The sequence below is a fragment of the Lolium rigidum genome, chromosome 6, assembly GCF_022539505.1.
Source record: "Lolium rigidum isolate FL_2022 chromosome 6, APGP_CSIRO_Lrig_0.1, whole genome shotgun sequence".
NCBI lineage: Eukaryota > Viridiplantae > Streptophyta > Magnoliopsida > Poales > Poaceae > Lolium > Lolium rigidum.
Genome location: NC_061513.1, coordinates 223,173,561 through 223,184,431, shown reverse-complemented (window position 1 = coordinate 223,184,431; position 10,871 = coordinate 223,173,561).

Below are 10,871 nucleotides of genomic sequence, written 5' to 3'. Positions count from 1 at the left end.
GGAGGAGTGGAGAGGGGTGCTCACCAGTAGGAGTTGGTGGCACCCTTGCGGCTGGGCTTGACCCTCTCCCCTAGGGAAGGTCGTTGGATCCCTTGGCTTTGTCTTCACCGCTGGTTTCCCTTTCGCCTTCTTCGTTGTTGGATCGGAGGAGATCGAGTCTTGGCGGGCTTGCTTCTCCCCCAGTGCCACTCCATCACTGCCCCAAACCGTATAATGAGTACCTTGCAAGACCAAGTATGCCTAGTGACAGAAAAACCGAGGGAGAGCAACTTACTTGGAGTCCAGATGAAAGTCCCATATGCCGCTTCCCGTAGGCATATGACTAATATAGGCGTCGCAGATGGACCATCCTTCAAGGGAGTAGTCACAAATGACATCGTCGAAGGAGGGGAAGGGTGACTTAGCAACGTGACCCAACTCTGGCCTTTGGGAGGGCTGAAGCAGGTCTTGAGGGTCGTCCCTTGTGACGCCGTCACTAGGACCATCTGCTCCAGTGGTGCCCGCAGGACCAGCGCGGAAGATGATGGTTGGCTCTCATTTACACGCGGTAGACAGGCGCAGGCGGCACCCCTGGAGCCTGCTCAGGCACCAATTGAGGGTTCTCTCCCCGGGTATATTCAAGGGCCAGTTGAGGGTTCTCTCCCGAGGCTTGTTCAAGCGCCGGTTGAGGGTTCGTCCCTGGGGCCTGCCCGGCAGGAACGACCCCCCTTTCGTTGCAGAGTGGCATCTGTGTTAGGATCGATTGCCGCAGCTTCGGGTGGTTGAAGAGCGTCTTGACTGATGAACGCGGCATGCTTAAACCCAGGCCGCCACACAGCAGCCTCACCGGCAGTCGATGACATTGTGGTCCGGGATGGAGTTCGCCGAGAACCTCATGGAATCATCCGCCCCGTTGAACTGCCACACGGGGCAGGATCACCGCTGAAGGGGAGTGATGGAGAACTTGAGGAAGTGAGAGGTCATGTGCCACACGGGGCAGGCCTGGCCCATCAACTCCTCGATGCGAGCGAGAGCAGGGGCAAGCAAAAAAAAAGTATTCACATCAGGGATGGGTCGATGATGAATACTAGTATCCCCAAGAAACATGGTAACCAATAAGCACTATCAACCCTGTAAAATGATGTGATTTTTTAGAGTTTTCAAACCGTACTTGATATTTGAGAAGAAAAAACACAAACTTAAACAAAACGTCCATCAAACAAAAATAAAAATTATATATGCACCCACCCGTTCACTTTTGTGTACTTTTTGATCTTGTTCTAAGTCAAACATTTTGCTAGCTTTATAGATAATTATAGCAGTATTTATGACATGGAATTTAATGTCATGGTAAACAGTTCATTTGCTATAATTTTTTTTATATAACTAGTCAAACTTAAAAAGTTTGCCAAGAAGAAAAAATAAAATTTTAATATCATGTCACAGAATAAATTAAAATAAAATGTAAGAACAAAAGAAGAGCTCACATCTGGGACGAGTGGATGATGAATACTAGTTTCCGCCAACATGGTAACCAATAAGCACTTTCAACCCTGTAAGATGATGTAAATTCTCAGATTTCTCACAAAATAGTTAATATTTGTGAAGAAAACTCACGTGCTTAAACAAAACGTACATCAAACTAAAATAAAAATTACATATGGACTTCGTCTATTCAGAAATGAGTGTCTTTTAGATCTTGTTCTGAATGAAACATTTTTAAGTTTCACTAGCTTCACAGAAAATAATAGCAAAATTTATGACTAGTCTCTGTTTATTAGCAAATTTCTCAATGGACCTGTAGCTTGGCGAGTTCCCGTGCGGCGCTCCTGGCGTCCCTCCGCTCCCTCCGCATGGCGACCTCCCGGCGGTGGGCGGTGGCACAGGTCTCCGAGCAGTGCTGCTTGAAATCCAATTGTACCTGGCCGCCGCACTGCGCGCAGCTGCCCGACGCCCTCGTTAGCACCGGCAGAAGCAGCTGGTACTTCCCGTGCTGGTCCACATGCTCGCCTACGGGGTCGCCGAGGATGCTCTCTATGTAGGGGAACCATGGCTCGGAGCCCGTGCACCGCACGCAGTACCTTCCATCACGCTCCTCGATGCGGAGAACGGCGCCAGGGCCGTACTTGTCGTGCCTGTGGTCCGGGCAGGCGCCGGAGCAGAAGATCTTCTTGCATATCATGCAGTATGAGTCCCTCGGTAACCGCGTGGCATAGTCCTCCCCGGCGATGGCGCTGATGACACCATGGCGCCGGCGCGATGACTCCAGCGAGTCCCCGAACTCCCATGTGGTGGAGAAGATGGGCTTGCCGGCGGCGTCTATGTCGACGGGGATGACGGAGTGGAACGGCGCACGGGTGTGATGAGAGCAGCAGTGGGAGCAAAAGGCGCGGAAGCAAAGCTGGCAATAGCGGTCCCTCCGGCATGTCTGCGACAGATCCTCAAACTCGAGCGGAGACGATGCCATTTCCCTTGTCTCCAAACGAAACCACTGTCTTCAATCCCTTCGATGTTACTGTACTTACTTGATTCCGCACGAGCTTGTGTGTTGTTTTCTCTGCAAGGCTCTTTGCTTGCGAGTTGCGACTATCAGATCGATCGATTGCTTCGGCGGTGGCGGTATATATAGACTATGGAGAGAGACAAGACGAGACGTGATGATGTGCAAAGCTTGGTCGGTTTGGACTCGTTCACGGAGCCAGCCTGCGATCGATAGCACTTCGAGTCCGAGTCCGACTCCGACTCCAACTCCAACTCCGGTAAAGTAATAGTACGTGCGTGTGCCCTTTACAGACACATTTTAGTATATAAATATATACAAATCTAGATTATGTGACATCTAATTAGAAATAGAGGGAGTATGTTAAATACGCAAGGTTTAAAATAGTGTGCTAAAAGAACGGCGGCCTGCAGCAAATGTTATACACTCCATATCACACTAGTGGAAAACGGGCCTGTAATCCCGGTTCGTTTGGGCCTTTAGTCCCGGTTTCCAAACCGGGATCAATTAGGCGGGACTAAAGGTCCTCCCTTTTAGTCCCGGTTGTAAAACAAACCGGGACTAATGGTCCCGCCACGTGGGCTACTGGCGCGCGTCGAGGAAAATAACCTTTAGTCCCGGTTTGTAACATGATCCGGGATTAAAGGTTATTTCGTTATTTTTTTAATCCATTTGGTTATGTCCAATTATTTTTCACTCCTCTTTTTTTTTCTATTTTTTCAGAATTTCTAGTATTTCAGTTATTTAACTAGTTTAGTTTCTAACTACACTTAATCTCTAACTACGCTTAATCAATAGTCAAATTATTTATCAGTGGTCCAACTTCCCGCTCGGTCACCCATCCTCCCACTACTCCAGCACTAGCACGCTTAACTTCCAAGTTCCTTTTCCATCCCGCTTCCAAGTGCTTCTCGCGCATGTTGTGATACTAGTATCATATCAATCCTATTAACATGTTGGTCGATATCACACTTATTTATTATTCGAATTGCAAATAATTATTTTAATAAACAAAACTAATGGCGTAATAACATGTTGTGGTAATGGTATTATAATTTTAATTTTTTTTAATTTGTATTATAATAGTTTTTTAATTTATTATTTTTTAATATTTTTTTGCCAAACTTGAAAATTTGAAAATCTAAAAATTGGCTAAGGTTAAGTAATAGTAATCTTTATGCATGATGTAATTATTATTTTAAAAAATTTAAAAATATTAAATTCCGAATTTCTGGCAAAAACTAAAATCTTCCTGCTTTCATATTTTCATTTGGAATTTTGAGAATATAAAGATTGGCTAACCGGGTAAACCTTGGTGAATTCGGATGTAACTTATTCCCACGATGATTTTGATATATTATACGTTTTTTTTCGACGTCGTATGCAAAAGTTAATGCGGTTTAACCATTTTTCAAACCTTTTTTGCCAAAAAAATGAAAACTCAAATTTATTAATTTTCCCTAATAGTAGGTTGCATAACATACAAGAATCTGAAAAGATTTTATTTTTTGAATTTTCTATCATTTTCTGTTATATTTTATAGTGTTAAAAAGGCGATCCACAGGGGGGGTGTGTGGAGGTGCATGGGGAGGCAAAAAACCCTTTAGTCCCCCTTCGTATTACGAACCGGGACTAAAGGGTAGACCTTTAGTCCCGGTTCGTAATACGAAGGGGGACTAAAGATTTTTGCCCCATAGACCACCCTTTAGTCCCAGTTCGTAATACGAAGGGGGACTAAAGGGTCCAAACGAACCGGGACTAAAGGGTTTTCATGATGAACCGGGACCAATGCCCCCCATTGGTCCCGGTTTGGTTCGAAACGGGGACATTTGCTTTGGACGAAAGGCCTCTTTTCCACTAGTGTCATGATAATAGCGTGCTATATTTTAAATAACGTTTTGAAAAAAAATACCACATATAACCTTAAAATAAAATGTTTTAGCAATAAGAAATAATATAGTCTAAAAGTGACGGAACCATACATACTTAACCACATAATATCTTTCTCTGGTCGACAAGTACGTCATAGAGAGCACCTCACGGCGTGTAGAGAGAGCTGGGCGAAAGGCGGAGAGCTACTAGGATGGTTGAACACTAGTTGCGCAGCTTTCAAATCTCACAACGGTGACGAGATCCTACATGCTGCTATAATTCACTATAAGAGCATGTCTAACAGATCCCTTAAAAGGGCCAAACCCGTATAATAACCGCCGAAATACGGGTTTGGCACTAGTAGGAAAAGCCTCATCAGTGGCGCACCATAAATGGATTCTGTGGCGCATGGGAGGTGCGCCACAGAAACGTCGCCACAAAAATAAGGTTTCTGTGGCGCACCGGCTCGTGCGCCACAGAATTAAGGTTTCTGTGGCGCACGTGTTCTTAGGTGCGCCACAGAAAAGCGTGCGCCACAGAATCCATTTTTGGTGCGCCACAGAATTTGCTTGTATTATACACGATTTTGTGCTGCCTGCTATACACATGCAGTTTATAGACAGCAATATACAGATATACAGGTTATATACAGCAACATTCAGATATAATATAAATATCATGTACATTGCATAGATATAACATAGACATCATCATCACATTACTTAGAGCTCGATCGAGATACATATATAGTGGCAAGTGTCAAATGTTTTGCATACAACTCTTAATTCGTACAAAATTCACAATTTCGAGATACAAAGTAGTCTTCATCCGGTTCCTCCTTTGCTCCCTCATCTCTACCCACCAGGCTCGCTTGCATCGGGGTTCTTCATCTAGTTCCTACTATGATGAAAATGGAAGAAAGTGAGACCAACAAGTCCGATGCACAAGAGAAATGGAATAAATGCCTCATACATTGTTGGTCAACACAAATATTAACATTCAGGGACGGTGTAAGTGAGACCAAGTCCGATGCACAAGAGATTGATATTTGTGCTATCTTACCAGGCTCACTTACGCCGCCCTCGAGTGTACGGTGACCAAACATTTTAATCATCGGCATTTTGAAAATCTCAAAGCAAATGGAATGACAAAATGGAATAAGTGCCTCATACATTGTTGGTCAACACAAATACTATGGTCGAAACCATAGTTGCAGTATACATCGCGAGTATACTTTGCGAGAGGGCCCCTTTCCCCGGCCGCCGTTCCGTGAACAGGTGCTTGACGACACATTGACGCCGATCTGCCTCTCCGGCGCAGAACCACGGCAGTCCCTCGCTGCCCAGCTGAACGAGTCCTTGATGCAAAGACCGTGCCGGCCTGCCCAGCATTATGCCGGGCCGTGTTGCCGCGCTTCGAGCCGTGTGTCCCGCGCCCTGCACTGTTCGCCTTCTTGCCCGGTGAACCAATAGAATGATCGTTGGAATAAGGAAACCGATGACGGCCGGTCGCAAGATTAAATTGCGATCGGCCGTCATCGGCTTCCTTATTCCAACGATTAGTCTATTCGTTCACCGGGCAAAAAGGCGAAGAGTGCAGGGCGCCCGAGACACGGCCTAAAGCACGGCAACAGGGGTCGGCATGATGCTAGGGAGGCTGACACCGTCTTTGCAATAAGGACTCGTTCACGTACTGGACGGCGAGAGAAGAAAAGTGGTGATGCACCGGAGAGGCAGGTCGGCGTTGTTGTCTCGTCAAAGACTCGTTCACGGAACGGCGGCCGGGGAAAGGGGGCCCGTCTACAAAGTATATTGCGGCGTATAGGTGACCAAACATTCTAATCATCGGCACTAAAATGGAAGAAAGAGCCAAGTGGTATCTCAACTAGATATCATATGCCTCATACTTTGTTGGTCGAAAGAAATATTAACATTCCGGGATGGGGTCAGTGAGGCCAGGTAGAATGCATAAGAGATTGATATTTGTGCCATCGCACCAGAGCTCATCGGCCCCACCCCGCAGTGTACAAGTGACCAAACAATTTAATCATCGGCACTAAAATGGAAGAAAGGCCAATGCAATTAAGAAGTAGCTAGTATGAACTAAATGGAATGCCTCATACTTTGTCGGTCAAAACAAATATTAACATTCAGGGATGGAGTAAGCGAGGCCAGGTAGGATGCACAAGAGATTGATATTTGCGCCATCACACCACGCTCGCTTGCTCCACCCCTGAGTGTACAAGTGACCAAACATTCTAATCATCGGCCAATGCAATTAAGAAGTGCCAACTCAAATAATAGACAACTGAATAGTATGAACTAAATGGAATGCCTCATACTTTGTTGGTCGAAACAAATATTAACATCCAGGGATGGAGTAAGTGAGGCCAGGTAGGATGCACAAGATATTGATATTTGTGCCATCACACCAGGCTCACTTGCTCCACTCCGAGTGTACGAGTGATCGACCAACCATCTAATCATCGGCAAGTACAAAAACACCAACAAACCAGCAACCATGGTGACATAATTCAAGATGCTCAAACACACATAGCATGCATGGAGCAGATGCTCCAAAGGGATTATTCATCACTTGGTATATAGACCAAGTGATGCTGGCAAAAGAGAGGCCAATCAAGAACAAGTAAATCCAGTAAGTGATAGATATGCCTAAACAAGCAACAACACATAGCATATCCCAGCTAACCAGATGAGACAAGTCTTGGTAGCCAACTCGAATCACCTAGCACCACCTAGCCTTTTAAAACCATCAGAAACAGTCCTTTTTCTTCAAAGGATACCACAGTGGCATTCATTTACATGATCCCCTACTGTGGATATCTCTATTTTCATCAAAGCCAACAAGAAAAGGATATCACAGTGGCATTCATTTACATGATTCCCTAATGTGAATATCTCTATTTTAGTATACCATCATAAGCATTCCATTTAAATCACACATTTTAGTATCTCGTTCTTATCCAAGTTTTTGCCTCAGCCTTTGCATCATTGGCTGAGCCAAGACATCAAGCATCCGGCCAGGGAGCATTCTTTCTTTTTAGGGAACTATATGAACTATATGCACATGATCCAAGTAAGCATCCCCACTAATCGAAGCATTATAAGCATAGTAGCATACCATAAGCTCACAAGAATCCATCAAGTAAATCTTCACAAGGATACCACAAGTAGCATAGTAGCATACCATAAGCTCACAAGAATCCATCATTTTCTTCACAAGATACCACAAGTAGCATACCATAGTAGCATTTCATGCATTTAAATGAACCAAGTAGCATCAAAACCAACCAAATGTCCAACTAGCAAGCAATACCAAGTGAGCAATCCAGGCTCCAAATGGAACCTTTGGAGCAGATATATATAGAGCCAATATAGCATGTCATCGCTAGTAGCTGGTGTTCATATAGCATGTCCATTTAGTACCAAGCATAGCACCAATTTAGTACCAAGCATAGCACCAATTAATCAAGCAATATAGCAAGCATCGAGTAACAAGCATAGCACCAATTAATCAACTATAGCTCCATCAGTAACAAGCATAGCACCAATTAATCAAGCAATAGCAGCATGACCTGCACATGACACTTCACTAAAGCCAAAGCTTCAGTAAAGCACTTAATCAAGGCTTTCATGCAGTGCTTGACAGGCAACAACTGCAAGCAATGGGATCATAATTCAATCCATGTGCACATACCAGATAAATGGCATCAATGGGATCATAATTCAATCCATGTAATTAGCCAAGTTATACAGAATAAGAAAAGGGGAGCACAGCAGCATTTCATCGAGCACAACAGCAGCACAAAATCACAGCAGCATTTCATCGAGCACTTTGTGCTCGCGCGGGAGAGGAAGAGGGAGGGGAGGGGAGGGAGCTCACCGACGACACGACGGCAGTTGTGGAGGAGCTCACCGACGACGACGGCAGGGGTGGAGGTCGCGGCGGCTCCTCCACCTTGACCCGGCGGCGGCTCCTCCACCTTGACGCCGCGCCGGCCCCTCCTCCTCCACGCCGCAGCGGCTTGTGCTGCTGGTGGCGGGGATGGGTGGAGCGTGGCGGCATGCGGCCCTCGCGGAGGAAGGCGGCGGTGATGGCGACGGCAGCGCTCGCCATGGAAGGCGGCGGCGCGGGGAGAGGGGAGAGGGGGAGAGAGTGGTATACGGGCGAGGGAGGGGTACGGCCATGATATAGGACACGTTATTTCTGTGGCGCATCGAGGCCAGTGCGCCACAGAACACGTTATTTCTGTGGCGCACCTAGGCCAGTGCGCCACAAAATACGTTATTTCTGTGGCGCACCAAGTGCAGTGCGCCGTAGAAAAAGTGAAACCAATGATTGGGCGTGACAGGGTGTGGGCCCCACAAAGTTTTTGTGGCGCAGTGTTCCTTGGTGCGCCACAAAATTAAGCTATTTCTGTGGCGCACCTTGCCAGGTGCGCCACAAAATAAATTTCTGTGGCGCACTTTTAATGGTGCGCCACAGAACTAAGCTTCGCCTATAAGGGTTTTCCTACTAGTGTGGGCTCTACCCGGCCGTCTAGCAGGCCCTGTAACAATGGCCCCCGCGTCGATTTTTCCCAGTTTCGATTACGGGGCGGCTATTCGCCCCCTACTTGTGCGGGGTGGGAGCAGGAATAGAGGGCCAAACCAGTATCCTCCCCTCCAGTGCGCGCGAAGGGTTTCAGCGAAACCCGACCGCCGCCGCCACCCGATCTCCTCCGCCCCGCCCTTCCCGGCAACGACGCGGTCGGATCTCACTGACATGGATCCTCCGCAAGGCCCGCCGACCGCCGGCGGTGCACCACCTTCGACCGCGGTGGTTGATGTCCCCGTCGGAGGTCCGCCAAAGGTCGGCGACGTGTCGGCCATGATCTCCGCCACCATCCCATCGAAGAGGAAGAGGTTCCCGAAGCAATTCTTCGAAGCCCCTTCGGCGGCCACAGCTCCGCCGGCCGCAGCTCCGTCGGCTGCCAAGAAGGGGGGCAGGATGAAGACGAAGGCGGTCGGGCCGAGGGGTGCCCCGCAGTCCAAGGTGAAGACAAAGGCAGTCAGCCGCATCGGCCTCGCGCCTCCACCGTCGTCCAAGGCCACGGCCCCTCCTCCGTCTGTTCCGGCCGCGGCGACGCCCGCGCTGCCGCCACCCTCCATGGACGTAGACAAGGTGTTTGATGTTGAGTCCACAACATTGTACATGGACATGCTCAACGATTCCGCGGTGGACTTGGACGTCAGCATCGATGCGTTCGGTGGGGAGGACAATGTCGAAGGGAATGATGATGAGGAGGAGGATGAGGGTGACGAAGCCATCGATGACGAGGAAGTGGTTGAGGTTGATCCGGCTGCCGCCGGTTCTTCCTCGACGCCGAATCCACGCACGGCGAACTACAGCGAGATCGAAGACGCGATCTTGGTCCGTGCTTGGAGTAAGGTGGAGATGGATGCTAGCACCGGAGTGGACCAAAGCGGCAAGCGATATTGGCAGCGCATCGAGGATCTCTACCACCAGTTGAAGCCTCGCACCAAGAGGATGGCCGACATATCCTACCGCTCCCTTGAAGGCCGATGGAACATCAGCAACCCAGCTTGTTCTCGTTGGAGTGCTGCCATGGACCAAGTTCTCTCTTCCCACTGCAGGACTACGCGTTGATCGCGTTGTGATGTAAAAAAACTATGAGTTATGCATCACATATTTTGGATGTGCTATGTTTGATCTAAAATTGTTGTGAAATTGTTGTCTAAAACTCTGTTTTACGGGATTGGCAACTCGTCTTACGGGGTGGGGATACGGGGTCTGCTAGCTCGGACGATTTTTCGGCCGATGAAGACTGAATACAGGGCCCTCTACTCGCGTTTTAAGGGGCAGAAAAATACGGGATCTGTTAGACATGCTCTAAGAGTAACAAGTGCACGATTACAATGATAGGATCGGTTCTGCCTCAAGTGCTCACGAGATCTGGCTTATAAAGGCGCTAAATATCTATGATTACATTGGGGAGCCCAGTTCGGACACTACAAGCTCTATCCTAAACAAGGTACATCTTGTCATGCACCTAAGGATCTGGCTAACCTCATGGCGGTACAGATCCAGCTAGCACCATCGAGACAAGATTCTCCACCTTTGGTAAATCACTAGTAGGGAAAATGCTACAGGGGAAGGCCGACTGGTAGCGTGCTGAAACTTAGGCACACGACTGTTACCTGTTACCACTTGTCGCGTGCGGAAAACCGGCATGTGACTAGTATGGCCTTACTAGTAGCGCATGCCATTACTCGGCATGTGACTACTACGTGGGCCTCTACTACACTCGGGGCCACATATTACTCGCAGTGTTCACCCTCAGTCGCACGCGACCAGTATGGTGCTACCGGTAGCGAGCATTGTCCAGGAACGCATCAGGTAACCTGGGAGAATCACTACTTGCGTCAGACAGCCACCTACTGCACCAACGATCATCTCCTCTCCTCCCTACCACACTACTGTACGGGATGATATAAAG